The sequence below is a fragment of the Bidens hawaiensis genome, unplaced genomic scaffold (assembly GCF_021521415.1).
Source record: "Bidens hawaiensis isolate Kalapana, Puna unplaced genomic scaffold, B.hawaiensis_p1.1 tig00035841_1, whole genome shotgun sequence".
NCBI lineage: Eukaryota > Viridiplantae > Streptophyta > Magnoliopsida > Asterales > Asteraceae > Bidens > Bidens hawaiensis.
Window position 1 is genome coordinate 1 of NW_027496220.1, and position 21067 is coordinate 21067.

At 35.3% G+C, this 21067-nt stretch overlaps 1 long non-coding RNA gene across 1 annotated transcript; it reads left to right on the forward strand.

The window, feature by feature from the left end:
• The first annotated feature begins 7398 nt into the window (after positions 1-7398).
• On the forward strand, positions 7399-19376 carry LOC143587709 (uncharacterized). Its single transcript, XR_013144950.1, has 3 exons — positions 7399-7481; positions 18398-18529; positions 18566-19376. It is a non-coding gene; the product is annotated as an uncharacterized LOC143587709 (long non-coding RNA).
• Positions 19377-21067: the final 1691 nt, after the last annotated feature.

The following is a 21067-nucleotide window of genomic DNA, read 5'->3' on the forward strand; positions in this document are numbered from 1 at the left end:
ACCGGATCCTTTGTGTGTTGTACTTACAGGGACTAGCCTCTCTTGCACCTCTTCTAGATTCACAGTCTCCTTTTCCTCAGCAGTTGGTACCCAAATTAAACCTTCTTTTGATTCGAGTAAAGTTATATGCATTTGGTTAACTTCAGATTATTGTCTCATCGTGTATACATGGTATTAACAGGTTCATGTTCGTGTTCGTGTTTGGGAAACTGTACATGATAATTTTTCTTGTCAACATGTATATATGTTTTATGTTCGTAGTCTTATCGTGTACGCGTATACATGATACAAGAGTCCTAACCATATAGGCGTAAGGCTACGCCCTCCTTTGAAAATTGTGTTGTTTAGAAAGCAAAATTGATGTAAGATTACTACCTATGGGAGTAAGCTTACACCCTTAGATAATTTTCACCATATTCCTCCTTTTAACCCGTCTTTCATCTTAGCCTATCATATGCTTTCCCACTTCTCGGTTAATGCTCCAATGTCCTCGTTTAAACTCCATTCACCTAAAATTGTCATTGCATTCCAAACAATACTTTATTAAAATTGCAATATATAAATGCTATGCAACCAAATCTCCCACGCGTTAAACGCCAAAGGTTTACCTTCACTAGCCCAATAAGGAAAGTTTCTTAAGGGGACTAGAGCAGGCTATAGCAGGAATGATTATGTTCACACTTGGGTATACTAGATTCAAAAATGATATCATATCATATCATATTATGTCATATCACATATTAACATTTGATATATAACATGATATATATTACAGTAATATGATATAGCATAACATAACATGATATATATTTCAAGGATATAATATAACATAACATAGTATAACTTATTGTAATATAATGTAATATGATATGCTTTATTAAAACATATATATGTATAGTTTTATCTTATTTACAAGCACATCATTCACTTTTCATTCATTCCTTTTTTCAACCTCACATTCGTCACAATTATATCTATATAAGTTGTTCTTAAATACAAGCATATTCCTCCCCATTTCATTTATCTCTTTTCCGACTCTTTCTTCACAAACTATAGTTATAAAGTAATATAAGTTTAACATGATGAAGATTGGTCGTAGTAATAAAGACAAGGCACTGCCGTTACAAACTACGATCAAAGTTATGGTTGTCGAAAACGATAAGTGGTTGCCTGCTTGCGTTGGAGACTCTCTTAAGTCTCATTCATTTGAAGGTAACTATTTCATAACCTATTTTTTCGTGTGTATTTAGAATTACTCGACTTTTAATATAAAGAAAACATAAAATTTTGAAAAGTATAAATTGAAGTGTATTTTACCTTTCTAGCTCCTAAAAAATCTCAAGAATTATTGTTTCATGGTTTATCCTCGATTTTATGAATGAGTTTGTTATTACCTAAAATTACAATATCCTTAAAGCAATGTTTTAACAATCGACAAGTTATCAAACTAACAAACTTAGTGTATGACGTGTTACTGTTCATAGCGAATCATCGATTTCAATAATAGGATATCGTAAACAATAAGCTAATAAAAAAGTACGAAAAGAGATCGGCTAACAAGCAAATTAGGAAAAACAATTAAGCCAATTGTTCTAACTCTTAATGATGTATAATATTATAATGGAACCAACAAATGACCTATTCGACTATACTCTGATTTTTAAACCTTGCTTTACAAAAATATCTTCTTTCGATATCATATTTCACATATAGAAGAAGGAAATCCTTTCATTTGGTTTATCCACCGCTTAATTTTTTTTATCATATTTATAGTATTTTCAGGTTAGTCGTTTTGCTTTATAAAAAGTTATATTTTGTTATAGTTAATACCATAATAAATAGGCTACCTTCTTGTTTTATTTATCATAGGATTTCAATATCAGTTTTCATCATTTTCGGGTTGCTTTGGGTAAATATGTTTCGACGAGGGGAATTTGATTATTCAGGCGTATACTATTTTCGTTTGGATTATTGCGGTTAAGAATAGGTTAGTTTGGGCAGGAATTGCAATTTGGGTTAGAGTTACGGTTTTGGTTGGAGTTGGGTGGTTAGGTTAATGGGAATAGGTATAGGATGAGTGATGGCTCGTTTTTGGACAGTAACCGACCATTGAACGACTGTCTTGTTAATTATCTATGTTTGCTGGTTTGGGTGAAGTAGGTGGTAACGGGTATTGTCGGGTTCGGTTTTTCCTTGTAACTCGTTCAATCTCAGGCTCAAAAGCTAAAGCTGAAGTCCTCCAGGATAAGCGTTTACATATACACTAGATGTCGCCATCACACGTAAACACACTAAGCTTAGATGAGAACAAAAGAGAAAACGAAACCAAACAATAAAATAGATAGCCACAAAACCAATTAAATATTCAAGCATAAGAACACCCTGATAATGACGCCAAATATTGATCGATGTCGAAGTGGTCTATCAAAGAAAAAAGAAGAATGTGCTCATAACCGCCTCAAATTACTTATGGTAAAAAAGTTGTCGGTGTAATATCCATCCTCACGTACCTTCAATGGTGTTTGCTTTGCCCGAGGTGGATGGTCCACTCAGTAACCACAGATTTGTTTTTGGTTGTCCCGGTTGAGATTCCTAGGATGTCCCATCTTGGCAATACTCCCACAGAGGCAACCTAAAATAAATCGGTGAATTCCTAGATGGGACATTCCCTGAGGGCAAATCATACAATATTGGTGGTACGAGGGGCCAGATGTTACAAATGATATCAGAGCAACTCTTCATCCGTTCAGATGGTGGGGGAAACCTCATCGAAAATGATAAGTCCCTAAAGGGGAAAGTGATTGTAACAATACAAATAAGATTAACATGATCAATTGTAAAATTCTAGGCAACCCTCACATTGGTCGTGGACATGATAGGATTTTGGTTCATAAGGGATGTCATGCCTCTTAAGTTATCAGTGCGTTTTTGGCTTAGTTTGTTGCGAACTAAATGAAAATTCCATAGGTGGTTGTTCTTCTATGATGAGTGACCTCGTACCGGGAAACCGAAAATAAAAATTTGTAGGTTCTTTGATGGGTTATCCATCAACAGAAAATCAAACAAGATTGGTGGTACGAGGGGTTGGAAGTTACACTCAAACTACGAATAGTTCATGGTCGATCTTTAAACTTGATTGATTAAATGGTTTATGAAGCTTTGTCTAGTGTCTTTTGACAAATTTGATTAATAATTGAAATTGAACAATAATTGAATGCAATCACAAATGGTTATTTAGTTTTGTTAAAACAAATTCTTAATAAAGAACATCAACAATCATCTATCACAAGTAATGGTGAAAAGAAACCTTCACAAGATGAATTTTGGACAAATGTATGCAATATAGATCATGAACATTCAACAAGCCCTAACATAAAATGAATATCATATCATAATAATAACTCACGTAGTCAATGATGCAAGAAAATCTAAAAAAAAAATGAGTTCAAAACAATATAGAGTAAGTAATCGTGTGCTTCCAACCAAATGATTACAAGATATGGTGTCACAAATCATAGACATGATAAAACCCTAAAGTTATGCAGCGGGAGAATAAAATTATGAAAAACCGTTATCAAATATAACATTTCCCACTAGGATTCCAAATACAAGAACAGAAGAAACCTGTAAAGAAGAATAACAACAAAAATTAAACATTTTAAATTTCTTAACGTTTATCTTGTAGGAATGAGTAAATAACTTCAATAATTATATTCAAAATGATACAACGAAAGTTTCTAGCCAATACGCAATAATCTCAAAATGAATAAAAAATGACAATTATACCCTCAATCAGTTAATTTAGTTAGAGAAAATTATTATTTGCGTCATTGTTGTTTGAGGGAGGAGTCACGTTAACTCCAGGAAAAAGAAATGACTAGTTGAATCCCCATGCTTCCATCCGGTTCATTTTCGGAACCACAAGGATTCAACCAGCACATTTTTTTCCGGGGAGTCAAGGTGACTCCGCCGGTCATCCCTCAAACCACATGGATGCATAGAGTAATTTTCTCATTTATTTATTTATTTTTTTAGAAAAGCCAATTTCATTAAGAAGAGAAAAAATGGGACCTCTTGGTAAACTACCAGGAGCCCAGCCCAGATACAAGAAGAAAAAGAATGTAAATAATACTTAATCATACTTATTCAGTTCACTTATCATACTATTATTAATCTGCTGTAATTAGTTACATGCGTTAATGGAGCTGGTGATGCGTTAAGGATCCTAACCACAAGAGAGGCGAAATATGATCTGCTATTTTTAGGAGGTAAACTGGAAGAGGTAGATGTCATCACATTCCTCCGAATAACAAAGAATATGAACATACCGACAATGGGTAATCTTGAAATCAAACTCTTCTTGTTAACTTTAATGTTTATTTTCCAACGCTAACATATCTTCGTTAAAAAATGAAGTAATGCATGAGGAGGCAGATGACAACTTTATATTTGACATGATTGAGAATGGTGCTCTTCGTGTCGTCAAAAGGCCGCTTGCTGCTGATGTGTTTATCCGTGCCAGACGGTGTGTGAGAAATGAGCGACTGAAGAAGTTTGGTGAACTTGAAAGTAATCGTCCTGCCGTCGGAAAAAAGGTCAGAAGGAGTCATGCTGCTACAAGGAACCCAAATGTCCAGTTACATGAAAATGAAGGCTTTTGTGTAAAGATGTCATTGGAATGGACTAAAGAACTGCATTCTGATTTTCTTAGAGCTGCTCTTAAACTTGCAAAAGAAGGGAGTAAGACTTCATATCCTTACTTTATGTTTGACATAGTGTTTTTATTTCAGTTATTATACATGATACATAATTACATATATCAGTTATATAGGAACTAAGTACCTTTGTTTTTTCTTTTATTAGACTGTACCCCGAAAAACATACTTAACGAGATGGGAGTGCATGAACTTACAAGAACGCAGGTTGCGAGTCATCTGCAGGTTTGTGATTCATATCAAACATCTTGGTGTTAATAACCACAATATAAGTTTTACTAAAATCACTTGCCGTAAACACGGGTTTCAAAAAGTTTTTTTTTCGAACGACGTTTAAAAAAGAACTAGTTTTATTGTTCCCTCTAAGTCACGTGTTTATTAGTGGTATTTTCTGGTTTCGTATGCTTATTTAGACTATTGTTTGAAGTTTGAACTTTGAATTTGTGTTCAGCATACTAATTTGTCGTTTCCTGTTTTATATGTTTATTGTGATTCTAAACAAGTAAAATATTACTAACCAAAAATAAAAAAAATTGTTATTCGGTTTATTTCAGATACTACGGTTAATTCTGGATTATAATCCGATCGGAATTGAATTCCGTTAGATTCGGATAGGAAAATCCCAGCTTCCGATCAGATTGGGTTTCGTAAAGGGTCCTTAAATTTTCAAACCCAAAAAATCCAAACCGAATGAACTGAATAATCCATTATCCAATCTGATCAACACCACACAGAAACAAAAAAAAAACTTACAAATGAAATTAAGAATGTCATTTTCAATATCTGTGTTGTATGTGTAAAGATTAGCACCATAATTTATCATAATGTACCTTATAGAACTTGGATATAAAATTATAACCATGTAGATAAAATCAACAAATTATCACATACAAAAATTAAAATCAAATAGTGTTTCTCTTGAATAGATTTATTATTGCTAATATTTATCTTCTAAGGTGTTACCCAAATCTCATTATAGAAATGGCGTCTTGCTTTAAAGAAGTTACATGGGAATGTTGGATCACCAAAGACACCAAGAATTCGCACAAGCAATGCGATGCCAGGTCGGTGCATACAGTTTCGTGATTGAGTCCAGATGCAAGCTATGAATAATGGTGTTTCAGTTTGAATTTCAAAAGTCTTGAATAATCCTTTTCTTTTATTTAAGTTTGGATATTTTGTGGTGTTTATCTTCTGTTTTGAATTTCACATTATCCGTTTGGTTCGTAAACTATATGTACTTTGGGTTTGATGTTATGGACTTTTTTAGTTGAATATTATGTTCGTTTGCTATATCGTCTTTAATTAACTAAAGTGTCATGAGCCATTTGAATGCTTGCGTTCCGGCATCACAATGGCTCTAAAGAAGAAGAGGAAAAGGATAGCGATCACTTGAACACACGATCGATTACTGGTTCATCATCGAGGAAAAGCTATGGCTGGTTTCCAAAACATTTGAAAGGTCTCTGATAATTGTCTTTTAAATGGGATGCCACCTACTGCCAATTGGCTATAACATTTATTCGTTGTTCGATTATAAACTTGCTGAGATAAGAATTTATTTGCATTACTGAGCACAGAATGACTGTTACTGACCTGATTCATAATAACATTATGTTCTTGAAAAAGCACAGATTAATATTTCACAACTTCGATTGCATTTATTTGAAAGACATAGTAACAGAGTAAATGTGTAATCAAAGGCTCCAAATCATATCTTTGAGATGTCAACATATTCTATCTCTATTTCACTATTTCATCAGTTAGTTACATACAAAAACTTGTCACTTGTATATAAAAGAAGTCCTGTTTAGAAGTAGATGAAATGGCACCCATCATAACCTCTAAACATATATCAACATAATTAGTTTTTTTTAAAGGATTAATTAAATATATAAATTTGACATATAAACACAAACTGAGCTACATCTGGATAATGGGTAAGCGAGCAACAAGCTGCGCCGATATCCCCTTTTGAATAGCAAAGCCTATTCTACTAAATATCGATCCTTGGTTCCTCGAGCCTTGTGAGTCACTGTGGACCACCTTCTGCACTCGCTCCAAAAGGCGAACCGCCTCGGGAGCTAGGGAGCCAAATGTGTCGAAGGCAAATGGAATAAACACGTGCTGATTCTCCAAACACGCTGCATCATGCTTAGCAACCTTCCTAGATTTCGCCCTCAAAACCGCCTGTCCCGGAACGAAGCCTCTGTCTCTCAGCCCCACCAACGGGGACACCCCAGTGAGGTCGACACACGCATGCTTACCCTACCCAGCCAAACACAAGAACGTCTGCAGGACGCAGGGTAGATCGTCCCTCTCGCAGATCAGTCAGAAAGTTAACAGTTGCCTCTTTCTTCCTCTTTCTTGGCTGAGATCCCAGCGCGCCTAAGCTCATCTCATGAGACATCTCTAACCCAGTCGTGACGATACATAGTTAAAAAAAAAGTAGTTAAAATTAGTGCGAGTGAATTATGGGCTTACTTGGGTCAACGGTGACAAGAATGGCAGAACCGTCGAACTCACAGGTCCCACCAGCCGCTTTGGTTCTTTGTCAGTAGCTATTGAATGCATAAGAAGCGTGTGCAAATAACGTGTCTGGCTGAAAACAATTCCCATTTGGCTGCAGTGCTTCACAGTCGGCCCCGTACCCACATGCATTGTTCATGGCTTCTTGAATAATTGGGTCCGGGACTGATGGTTTAGCCACACACCAGAGTGCAGACTCTGACTCATGATGAGGTGGTGGTGGTTGGTTCATGGTTGGTTTAAGCGGTACATTCTAGCCCTCATTCATGTCGAGGATCACAAAGTCGTCTATGAACACGAACTTGTCAATTTAGACTAACATGCTATGTACAATGCACTGATGGTATTTTCCAATTGGTCATCTAACTGGATGCTCATTCGGTTGGGCTTTGGTTAGCATATTCACTAGTTTTGAAAAAAAAAAACCACAAAAGACATCAAATTAATACTAGCTCTTGGGTCCACTAGGGAATTACTAAAAGTTAAATCTCCTGTAAGACAAGGTATAGTATAACTCCCTAGATCGGTCATCTTTTTCGGAAGCTTATTTTGTAGAATGGCTAAGCATTCTTCATTCAAGGTTTCATTCAAGGTGACGTGGGACAGCTCCTCCAGCTTCCTTTTGTTAGTGAGAACGTCTTTCAAAAACTTGGCATATTTCGGCATTTGGGAAGCATTCTCAACGAATGGGATGCTGATGTGAAATTGCTTAAACGACTCGAGAAATTTCCCGCATTGAGCATCCAACCTTTCTTATTGCAGACGTCCTGGATAGGGAATTAGTGGAACATAGGTTCTTCTAACTAGATCCTTTGGGCGTGTTGTACTTGCTAGGACTAGCCTCTCTTGCACCTCTTCTAGATTCACAGTCTCCTTTTCCTCAGCAGTTGGTACCAAAATTAAACCTTCTTTGATTCCAATATTGTTATATGCATCTAGTTAACTTCGGATTATTGTCTTATCGTGTATACATGGTATTAACAGGTTCATGTTCGTGTTTGGGAAACTGTACATGATAAGTTTTCGTGTCAACATGTATACATGTTTCATGTTCGTGTCTTATCGTGTATGAATACATGATACACGAGTCCTAACCATAGAGGCGTAAGGCTACGCCCTCCTTTTAAAATTGTGTTGTTAAGAAGGCAAAATTAACGTAACATTACTACTTATGGGAGTAAGCTTACACCCTTGGATAATTTTCACCATATTCCTCCTTTTAACCCGTCTTTCATCTTGGTCTATCATATGTTTTCCCACTTCTTGGTTAATGCTCCAATGCCCTCATTTAAACTCCATTAACCTAAAATTGTACGACTATACAAAGTCATTGCATTCCAAAATTTTTTTTATTAAAATTGCAATATATAAACGCTATGCAACCAATCTCCCACGCGTTAAATGCCAAAAGATCAACTTCACTAGCCCAATAATGAAAGTTTTTTAAGGGGACTAGAGCATGCCACCCTAGCAGGATTGATTATGTTCACACTTAGGTATACTAGATTAAAAAAGGGAAAATTACCAAAATAGACATGTTTGACCAAAATTTTATCAAAATAGACATGTCTATTTTAGCCTACATCTCTCCAATCATTGGTTTTTTGACCAATAAGCAACTGACACGTCACTGAAGGCGGCTAAGCCTTTTCTGCCACTTTTTGGGCACGGAATTTTATGAAAATTAAACAGGTCCCACCTTTAGCCAATAAAAATTCAACACGTGTCAAAGGCGGCTAAACTTAGCCTACATCTATGGTTATTTAGCCGGCATCTTTGACTCTTTGCCGGCTTCGGTATACGTGTTTATTTACTTAGCCGGCTCCAAATATTCCTTCTTAGCCGGCTCCAACTCGACTTGTAGGCTAAGGCTTCACTTAGCCGCCTTCTTTTTTTCATTTAGCCGTCTAACTTTAGCCGCCACAATTGAATATTTTACCAACTCTATTAAATATTTAGCCGGCTTCACTTATGATGTGCTAAAAGTAGTTATAATATTATTAACTAAAATTACGTTAATCTAGATATTAAGTAATAATTCTAGACTTTTAACTTAACTAAAACTACTAACCGGCAAGTGAACCGGTCGACTCTAGCACAGCTAAGTAATTCCGGATATCGAACCCACGAGACTCTTTTAATTACGTAAACTAGCTAAATTAGAATTAACTGCAGACACGACTATTTATTTATTATTAAAAAGGGGGTTTTACTAAAAACTAATATTAAACTAATTAATAAAACTAAAGACGACTTAAATCTAGACTTAATTCAAATGATGACGAACAACCACCTAGGCTAGAATCCCTAATGTATCAATTATCAAATGGTAGGAAAATGCTAAGTTATGGAACCAGGATCTTAAACTATTCACTTAATGGGAAACCGAACAGGACCCTTGACCCTTCAAGAAGACACCTATGGAATCCTAATAAGCTATTAAAAATACCGGTTTAATTAGACTCGCTTACGGTCACTAATTTATTTTATGACAAGTACCTCTATAAGAAATCCTACCTTACAGCGCGAAAATCAAAGGTAGTTTAAAGAACTCACTTGACTCGCTAGACAACGTTAATTAATCAAACTTAGACGGACTCCTTACGAAGAACTAAATCTAGCAATCTTAATCAACAAAGATCTAACAATAACCTATCACCTTACATCTTTTTAGGTTAGCACCACACTTTTATTAGATTGACTAATACTATCATTCCTATGATCTTATTGCAAATAAATCATAAACTAGTCAAGAACACACAGTAAATGACCTAACAAAATCCTATTATATGACATACAATCACAAGGATAATGTGAAATAAATAAAAACCAAGCATACATATGCATCAATTAAATAACTATAAACCTCTTACTTAATCATAAACATAGACGAAAACAAAATCCAAACCAAAATCCAACGTCAACAAAAGTCCATCATTAGCCTAAGCGGTCTAAGGGTTTAGACAACAACCATACTCAAGAACAAAAGAAAATAAATTGGTTCAAATAATGAATTCATAAAGATAAAAATAAATTTAAACCAATAATAATTATGTTTGGTTGAGTAGGTGTTGAACCCGGACGCTCTCCGCTCAAACCAAGGTGCTATTCTCCCTTCTCTCCTTGCGGCTCCTCTCCACGGCAGCCTCTCAATAATAACAATAATAATCCATCCCCGAATTCTTTTTTCCTTGAATAAAAGCTGCTTTCCTAAAACCCTCTCCTTTTCTTTTTATTTGCGTCCTTATGCGAGAATCCACAGACAAGCCCAACAAATTAGTGTAGGCCTATTCCAATATTTATTTTACATAAGAAAGAGTTAATTGGATCTAGTTTTACTTTCAACCCAAACACGTTAAATATTATTATTATTATTATTATTATTATTATTATTATTATTATTATTATAAGACTCTTCCGTGAGATACATCCATTTTTTATAGAATTAGTTTCTTTTTTCTTAATAATAACAAAATAAATAAATATAAATGTTTAAAGGTCCATTTGTCTATCTCAAGTTCAAGATAAATACTCAATATTAGCTTGTTTTGTCATGAAACCTTTAAACTTACATATGAGTAAAAGTGTAGGAAATATTTATAATATTTATATATAATTTGGCTCATATCAACTTACGCGTCTTCTTAGCCGGTGTAAATTTAGCCCCCAAAATTAAATATTTTTACTTACTCACTTAATTATTTAGCCGGTTTCGCTTAGCCGCCAATTTTTTTCTCCTAGCCAGCATATTTTAGCCATCAGAAATAATTGCATTTACCTACCCAAATCGTCACTCTCTGTTTAGCCATAGAAGCTGCTCATGGTATTGGCAAGACAGAGAGTGGCGATTTGGGTAGGTAAATGTATTTATTTCTGATGGCTAAAGCATGCCCGCCAGGAGAGAAAAAAAATTGGCGGCTAAGCAAAACCGGCTAAATAACTAATTGATTAGGTAAAAATATTTAATTTTGAGGGCTAAATTTACACCGGCTATGAAGACGGCTAAGTGAAGCCAGCTAAATATTTAATAGAGTTGGTAAGGTTGGTAAAATATTCAATTTTGGCGGCTAAAGTTAGACGGTTAAATGAAAAAAAGAAGGCGACTAAGTGAAGCCTTAGCCTACAAGCCGAGTTGGAGCCGGCTAAGAAGGAATATTTGGAGCCGGCTAAGTAAATAAACGCGTATCCCGAAAGCCGGCTAAGAGTCAAAGATGCCGGCTAAGTAACCATAGATGTAAGCTAAGTTTAGCCGCCTTTGACACGTGTCGAATTTTTATTGGCTAAATGTGGACCGTTTACTTTTCATAAAATTATGTGCCCATAAAGTGGCGGCTAAGGCTTAGCCGCCTTAGCCGGATTCGATGACGTGTCAGTTGTTTATTGGTCAAAAAACTAATGATTGGAGAGATGTAGGCTAAAATAGACATGTATATTTTGGTAAAATTTTGGTCAAACATGTCTATTTTGGTAATTTCCTATTAAAAAAAATAATATCATATCATATCATATAATGTCATATCATATCATGTCATATCATATAATAACATTTAATATATAACATGATATATGTTATAGTAATATGATATAGCATAACATAACATGATATATGTTTGAAGGATATAATATTGCATAACATAGTATAACTTATTCTAATATAATGTAATATGATATACTTTATTAAAAACATATCTATATATAATCTTTTCTTATTTACAAGCACATCCCTTCACATTTCATTCATTCATTTTTTCAACCTCATATTCGTCACAATTATATCTATATAAGTTGTTCTTAAATACAAGTATATGCCTCCCCCTTTCATTAATCTCTTTTCCAACTCTTTCTTCACAAACTATAGTTGTAAAGTAATATAAATTTAACATGATGAAGATCGGTCGTAGTAATGAAGAAAAGGCACCGTCGTGACCTACTGCGATCAAAGTTATGGTTGTCGAAAACGATAAGTGGCTGCTTGCTTACGTCAGAGAATCTCTTAAGTCTCATTCATTTGAAGGTAACTATTTCATAACCCATTCTTTCGTGTGTATTTAGAATTACTCGACATTTAAAGAAAACATAAAATTTTTGTAAAGTATAAATGGAAGTGTATTTTACCTTTCTAGCTCTTAAAAAAATCTCAAGAATAATTGTTTCATGGATTTTATGAATGAGTTTGTTATTACCTAAAATTACAATATCCTTAAAGCAATGTTTTAACAATCGACAAGTTATCAAACTAACAAACTTAGTGTATGTCGTGTTATTGTTCCTGCAAATCATCGATTTCAAATCGGATAGCGTAACAAATAAGCTAATAAAAAAGTACGAAAAGATATCGGCTAACAAGCAAATCAGGTGAAATAATTAAGCCGGTTGCTCTAACTCTTAATGATGCATAACATTATAATGGAACCGACAGACCTATTCGGCTAGACTCCGATTTTCAAACCTTGCTTTACAAAAATATCTTCTTTTGATTTCATATTTCACTTATAGAAGAAGGCAACCATTCATTTGGTTAATTATACACCGCTTAAATTTTGTATCCTATCTATAGTATTTTCACGACAACCGTTTTGCTTTATAAAGAGTTGTATTTTGTTATAGTTAATATCATAATAAATAGGCTACCTTTCTTGTTTTATTTATCATAGGATTTCAATATCAGTTTTCATCATTTGAAGGTTGTTTTGGGCAAATATGTTTCGACAAGCGGAATTTGGCATATACTATTTTCGTTAGGATTATTATGGTTAAGAATAAGTTGGTTTGAGTAGGAATTGCAATTTGGGTTAGAGTTACGGTTTTGGTTGGAGTTGGGTGGTTGGTTAGTGGGAACAGGTATTGGATGAGTGATGGCTCGTTTTCGGGCACTACCCATTGGGCGACTGTCTTGTATAATTATCTATGTTTGTTGGTTCGGGTAACAGGTATTGTCGGGTTTGGTTTTTCCTTGCAACTCGTTCAATCTCAGGCTCAAAAGCTAGATGTGAAGTCCTCTAGGATAAGCGGTTACATATACACTAGATGTCACCATCACACGTGAACACACCAAGCATAAAAAAAAGTTGTCGGTGTAATACCCATCCTCACGTACCTTCAATGTTGTTCGCTTTGCCCCTTGTGGATGGTCCATTCAGTAACCACGGATTTGTTTTTGGTTGTCTCGGTGGAGACTTCCTAGGATGTCCCATCTTGGCCACTACTCCCACAGAGGCAACCTAAAATGAATCGACGAGTTTTTGGATGGGACATTCCCCGAGGGCAAAGCATACAATATTGGTGGTACGAAGGAATAGATGTTACAAATGATATAAGAACCACTCTTCATCCGTTCGGATGGTAAGGGAAAACCTCATCGAAAATGATCCCTTAAGGGGAAGGTGATTGTAACAATACAAATAAGATTAACATGACCAACTGTAAAATTCTAGGCAACCCCCACATTGGTCATGGACATGATAGATTTTTGGTTCATAATGGATGCCATGTCTCTTAAAAATATCAATGCGTTGTTGGCTTAGCTTGTTGCGGACTAAATGAAAACTCCCCAGTTAAGTGTGCTCAGGTAGAAGTTCTTCTATGATGAGTGACCACGTACCGGGGAAACCAAAAATAAAAATATGTAGGTTCTTTGATGGGCTATCCATCAACGAAAAATCAAACAAGATTGGTGGTATGAGGGGTCAAAAGCTACACTCAAACTACGAACAGTGTATGGTCGATCCCCAGTTAAGTGAGCTTTCGTAGAAGTTCTTCATGATTGATTAAATTGTTTATGAAGCTTTGTCTTGTGTCTTTTGACAAATTTGATTAATGATTGAAATATTGAACAATGATTGAATGTAATCACAAATGGTTATTTAGTTTTATTAAAACAAATTCTTAATAAAGAACATCACCATTCATCTATCACAAGTAATTGGTGAAAAGAAACATTCACAATATGAATTTCGGACAAATGTATGCAATATAGATCATGAACATTCAACAAACCCTAACATAAATTGAATATCATATCAAAATATATCTCACGTAGTCAATGGTGCAAGAAAATCTAAAAATACATGAGTTCAAACTTCAAAACAATACAGAGTAAGTAATCGTGTGCTTCCAACCAAATGATTACAAGAAATGGTGTCACAAATCATAGATGTGATAAAATCCTAAAGTTATGCAGCGGGAGAATAAAATCACGAAAATCCGTTTTGATCAAATATAAAATGTCCCACTAGGATTCCAGATGTAAGAACAGAAGAAATCAGTAAAGAAGAATAACAACAAAAATTAAAACATTTTAAATTTCTTGACGTTTATCTTGTAGGAATGAGTAAATACCTTCAATAATTATATTAAAAATGATACAACAACGAAAGTTGCTAGCCAATACGCAATAATCTCAAAATGAATAAAAAACGACAATTATACCCTTAATCAATTAATTTAATTAGAGAAAATTATTGTTTGCGTCCTTATTGATTGAGGGAGGAGTCACGTTGACTCCAGGAAAAAGAAATGACTAGTTGAATCCCCGTGCTTCCAACCGGTTCATTTTTTGGAACCACATGGATTCAACCAGCACATTTTTTCCGAAGAGTCAAGGTGACTCCGCCGGTCCTCCCTCAAACCACATGGATGCACAGAGTAATTTTCTCATTTATTTTTATTTTTTAGAAAAGCCAATTTCATTAAGAAAAAAAAATGGGACCTCCAGGTAAAATACCAGGAGCCCAGCCCAGATACAAGAAGAAAAAGAATGTAAATAATACTTAATCATACTTTTTCAGTTAGTTTAGATATTTATAAACTGATAAAAAATATAATAAATATATATTATTTATATAATTCCCAATTGATATATATAATTCAAGCTTATCTATGTTTAGCATTAAGGAATGTGTGCTCCTAAAACTGCCATGTACTCTTTGTGTTACTTCCATTTTTGTTATTATAGAATCATATCAAGCGTGTTAAATAAGTAAAATTGAGTATGTTGTTATATTTGATAAAATTCCCAAGAATGTTGTTACTATTCATAAACTGATAAAGATATAAGTAGGTGTATATTTTGCATAATTCTTCCTCATATCACTTATCATACTATTATTATCCTGCTGTAATTAGTTACATGCGTTAAACGAGCTGGTGATGCGTTAAGGATCCTAACCACAAGAGAGGCGAAATATGATCTGCTATTTGTAGGAGGTAAACTGGAAGAGGTAGATGTTATCACATTCCTCCGAATAACAAAGAATATGAACATACCGACAATGGGTAATCTTGAAATCAAACTCTTCTTGTTAACTTTAATGTTTCTTTTCCAACGCTAACACATCTTCGCTATAAAATGAAGTAATGCATGAGGAGGCAGATGATGACTTCGTATTTAACATGATTGAGAATGGTGCTCTTCGTGTCGTCAAAAGGCCGCTTGCTGCTGATGTGTTTATCCGTGCCAGACGGTGTGTGAGAAATGAGCGACAGAAGAAGTTTGGTGAACTTGAAAGTAATCGTCCTGCTGTCGGAAAAAAGGTCAGAACGAGTCATGCTGTAAGGAACTCAAATGTCCAGTTACATGAAAATGAAGGCTTCTGTGTAAAGATGTCACTGGAATGGACTAAAGAACTGCATTCTGATTTTCTTAGAGCTGCTCTTAAACTTGCAAAAGAAGGGAGTAAGACTTCATATCCTTACTTTATGTTTGACATAGTGTTTTTATTTCAGTTACTATACATGATTAGAGGTGCACAAATCGGTTTTTTTAAAAAAACCGGTTCGGTTAATAACCGGACCGGTTTTTCTTGGCCTGGAAAAAAACCGGTTTTTAAATAACCGAACCGGTTTATTAACCGGTTTTTTTGGTGCAAAACTCGGACCGGTCTAACCGGTTAGGACCGGTTTAGAAACCGGTTAGCACCGGTTAATAACCGGTTTTTTTAAAATAACCGGTTAATAACCGGTTTTTTTCATAATAACCGGTTTTAAAATTAACCGGCTTTTTCCATAACCGGTTCAGTAACCGGTTTTTTCTCTAGAACTTGTAACCGATATACGAACCGGCGGTTTCTAAACCGGTCAAACCGGTTTTTAAAAAACCGGTTTTCGTAAAAACCTGTTTACGAAAACCGGTTTCCGGTTTAAACCGGTAAACCGGTTCCCCAACCGGTTTTTTTGGCCATCTCTATACATGATACATAATTACATATATCAGTTATATAGGAACTAAGTACCTTTGTTTTTTCTTTTATTAGACTGTACCCCGAAAAACATACTTAACGAGATGGGAGTGCATGAACTTACAAGAACGCAGGTTGCGAGTCATCTGCAGGTTTGTGATTCATATCAAACATCTTGGTGTTAATAACCACAATATAAGTTTTACTAAAATCACTTGCCGTAAACACGGGTTTCAAAAAGTTTTTTTTCGAACGACGTTTAAAAAAGAACAAGTTTTATTGTTCCCTCTAAGTCACGTGTTTATTAGTGGTATTTTCCGGTTTCGTATGCTTATTTAGACTATTGTTTGAAGTTTGAACTTTGAATTTGTGTTCAGCATACTAATTTGTCGTTTCTTGTTTTATATGTTTATTGTGATTCTAAACAAGTAAAATATTACTAACCAAAAAAAAAAAAAAATTGTTATTCGGTTTATTTTAGATACTACGGTTAATTCTGGATTATAATCCGATCGGAATTGAATTCCCTAAGATTCGGATAGGAAAATCCCAGCTTCAGATCAGATTGGGTTTCGTAAAGGGTCCTTAAATTTTCAAACCCAAAAAATCCAAACCGAATGAACTGAATAATCCGTTATCCAATCTGATCAACACCACACAGAAACAAAAAAAAACTTACAAATGAAATTAAGGATGTCATTTTCAATATTTGTGTTGCATGTGTAAAGATTAGCACCATATTTATCTTAATGTACCTTAAAGAACTTGGATATAATTATAACCATGTAGATAAAATCAACAAATTATCACATACAAAAAGTAAAACTAGACAGTGTTTCTCTTGAATAGATTTATTATTGCTATTATTTATCTTCTAAGGTGTTACCTAAATCTTATTATAGAAATGGCGTCTTGCTTTAAAGAAGTTACATGGAAATGTTGGATCACCAAATATACCAAGAATTCGCACAAGCAATGCGATGCCTGGTCGGTGCAAACAGTTTCGTGATTGAGTCCAGATGCAAGCTATGGATAATGGTGTTTCAGTTTGAATTTCAAAAGTCTTGAATAATCCTTTTCTTTTATTTAAGTTTGGATATTTTGTGGTGTTTATCTTTTGTTTAAAGTTTCATATTATCTGTTTGGTTTGTAAACTATATGTACTTTGGGTTTGATGTTATGGAGTTTTTAGTTGAATATTATGTTTGTTTGCTATATCGTCTTTAATTTATTAAAGTGTCATGAGCCATTTGAATGCTTGCGTTCCGGCATCACAATGGCTCTAAAGAAGAAGAGGAAAAGGATAGTGATCACTTGAACACTCGATCGGTTACTGACATCATCGAGGAAAAGCTATGGCCGGTTTCCAAAACATTTGAAAGGTCTCTGATAATTGTCTTTTAAATGGGATGCCACCTACTGCCATTTGGCTATAACATTTATTCGCTGTTCGATTATAAACTTGCTGAGATAAGAATTTATTTGCATTATTGAGCACAGAATGACTGTTACTGACCTGATTCATAATAACATTATGTTCTTGAAAAAACACAGATTAATATTTTTGAGTACATGAACTCACAACTTCAATTGCGTTTATTTGAAAGACATAGTTACAGAGTAAATGTGTAGTCAAAGACTCCAAATTATATCTTTGAGATATCAACAGATTCTATCTCTATTTTTTAGTTAAAATAAAAAAGTAGTCAAAATCAGTGCAAGTGAATTATGGACTTACTTGGGTCAACGGTGACAAGAATGGCAGAACCGCCAAACTCACAGGTCCCACCAGCCGCTTTGGTTCTTTGCCAGTAGCTATTTAATGCATAAGAAGCGTGTGCAAATAACGTGTCCGGCTGCAAACAATTCCCATTTGGCTGCAAGGCTTCACAGTCGGCGCCGGACCCACATGCGTAGTTCATGGCTTCTTGAATAATTGGGTCCGGGACAGATGGTTTAGCTACACACCTGGAGGAGGGTATACAACTGAAGGCTCGAATAGAGGTGGTGCGGGTACGAATCCTGTTGGTGAAGGAAATGAGAATGTTGGTGGGCTTGGTTCATAGTTATAAGGAGGGCTCAGACCAGGGCTCGGTTCATAGTTATAAGGTGGGCTCAGGTTTGGGCTCAGGTCATAGGTATAAGGAGCGCTCGAACCAGAGCTCGGTTGGTAAGAGGCAGCTGAGCCTGGGTTGGTACTAGTAGGTGGTGTGTATGGAGTACCATAAGAAAAAGGTGGTGTGGGGTAGGAGGAAGACGAAGAAGGCGGTGATGGGGTGTAAGACCCGATAGTAGGTGGTGGTAGAGCGGTGGTGGAAGGCGGAGAACCACCAGGGGGGTTAGAGCAAAAAGCCTCGGGTAAAACAGGAGTAAGAGGATCAACAGGAGGCAAAGGTAAATAATCTACAAAGTGATTAACAACATGATATTTTCGTAACGAAGTCAATACTCGAGGTGACCTTGCATCTGCATATCATGAGCATATACATTAGCAATATCATAAAAAAAAGCCGGTCGTGTAAAGAATAATAGTAATAAAATAACGTGCATGACGGTGAGACGAAGATATGATAAGAGGAAATGGCAAATGCATATAGTAACGCGCAGTTCATCTTCATCTTTATTATCTTCGTATCATGTATTATACATGTATATGCGTTTATTATATATACAGATGCGTATATCGATACGTGTTAGAGATAAGGTGTGTGCATGTGGAGGATGAGTGTAAGAGATTCTTGGTTTAAGAATAGATTAAAACAGCATGATGCATGAAGAATGAAATGGAAAGTTGGAGCTTTTATTTTGCTTGCTTTCTACTCTAAGTTTCCTAGTAGCAGCAGCAGAAGTACATATCACCAATGCTTAAACATAAAGTTCATGAAATGGTTTTGGAATCTTTTTGTCACTTGTTCTAGTGATTTAGATTCTTGCTTATTATGCAAAGTTTTATTACTTGTACCATGCAAATAAAAATATGTTTAGTAACAAAAAAAAAACCCGAAACAATTACTTGTACCATGCAAATAAAAACATATGTTTAGTAACAAAAAAAAACCGGAAACAAGATGTAACAAGATGTTTTATAGAGTTAACAAGATGTATATGGACTAAATTAATAGAGAGATATACAATGTGGTTGGTCCATTTATTTCATTAAAAGAACATTATGAAGTTTACAAGAATTATAATACATGTTGATACTTCTTAAGGCCATCCGTATTGGGCCGGAATTTCCGGCGATGAGGGCGAGCACACCCCCCCCTCCCGCCCGCGAAATGTGGGGCGATAAGAGAGGGGAGGGGGGCGCAAGGAATTTGTCGCCATTGGTTGTGTGTGTAGATATTATTATTATTATTATTATTATTATTATGTGTGTGCTTGGTTTAAAAAAGCCATGCTTGCGGTGCGTACATATAATGTATATATATGTGAAAACCCTCGGGTGGGCAAAAGTGAAATTGCACTAATTTTGATGTTATTTTACTAATCTCGTGGAAATAACGTTAAAAGTGACGGAAGGTTAATTAGGTATCATGTGGTGGCGTTGATAGCCGAAAGACAAGGGTACATGCACCAATCAGCCGGTGTCCCGATGATTGAGTGCTATGTGCCTTATGTCCAAGGCTTGATGCAAAACTACTATCGAGCCGGGGGTCTCACCGGAAGCAGCCTCTCTATCCCTATAGGGTAGAGGTAAGGCTGTCTACATCTTACCCTCCTCAGACCCTACCATAGTTTTGCTATTGGTGGGATATACTGAGTATGATGATGATGATGATTGGTTTAAAAAGGCGCGCCTGAGGTGTGAGGCGCCCGAGGCGTTTTTGAAAACGCCTTATTTTACATAAGGCGCTAAAATACCTGAGGCGGCGCATTAGCTGGTGAGGCGTTTGAGGCAGCACCTCATGTGATTCAGTCTAAATTAGAATGAAAATGTAGCTGTTTGGGCCATCTGCTTAATATAATAACATTGGGCCTCATCTATAAAACATTACCCAACCATATTATATATATTTATCACTCTATATTTAATTCAAACCACTCTTTATTTTCATATTTAAAGTTTGTCTTCTTCAAATATCAACCTTCTAGATGTTTCAAGTTTATCTTCTCCTTAGTTATCACTACCATCCTTTAAATCAATTTAAACTCACTTAATTATTACACATATGTTTATGACTCAAGAGATATTTTTCCTTCATTATTACTTTTTACTATACCTTTTACTTTTTACTCTAAGAATTCAAGTGTTTTGCAACTTTTAAATATGTGTTTATAATATTTAACCTACGTATTAAGTATTCATGTTTAGTTTTACAAATATGTTTTATCTTTATGATTGATTTTCAAGTAAAATATGTTATGTATAATTAATTTTTAGTAATTTTTAAATTGAGCGCCTCACATACGTGAAGCTCTCGCTTCGCGCTTAGCGCTTCGGATTTTTGAACCAAAACGTCTCGCCTCGCCTAACGCTTTTTTAAACCAAGTGTGTGTGTGATATGTGTGTGTGTGTGTGTGCATAATTGTGTATATATATTAGGCTACAATAGGGATGAGCAAAGTCGGTATTGGTACCGGTACCGGTACCGAAATCGGTACCGATTTGGTACCGTCAGTATCGAATCGGTATCAAAGTTTTAA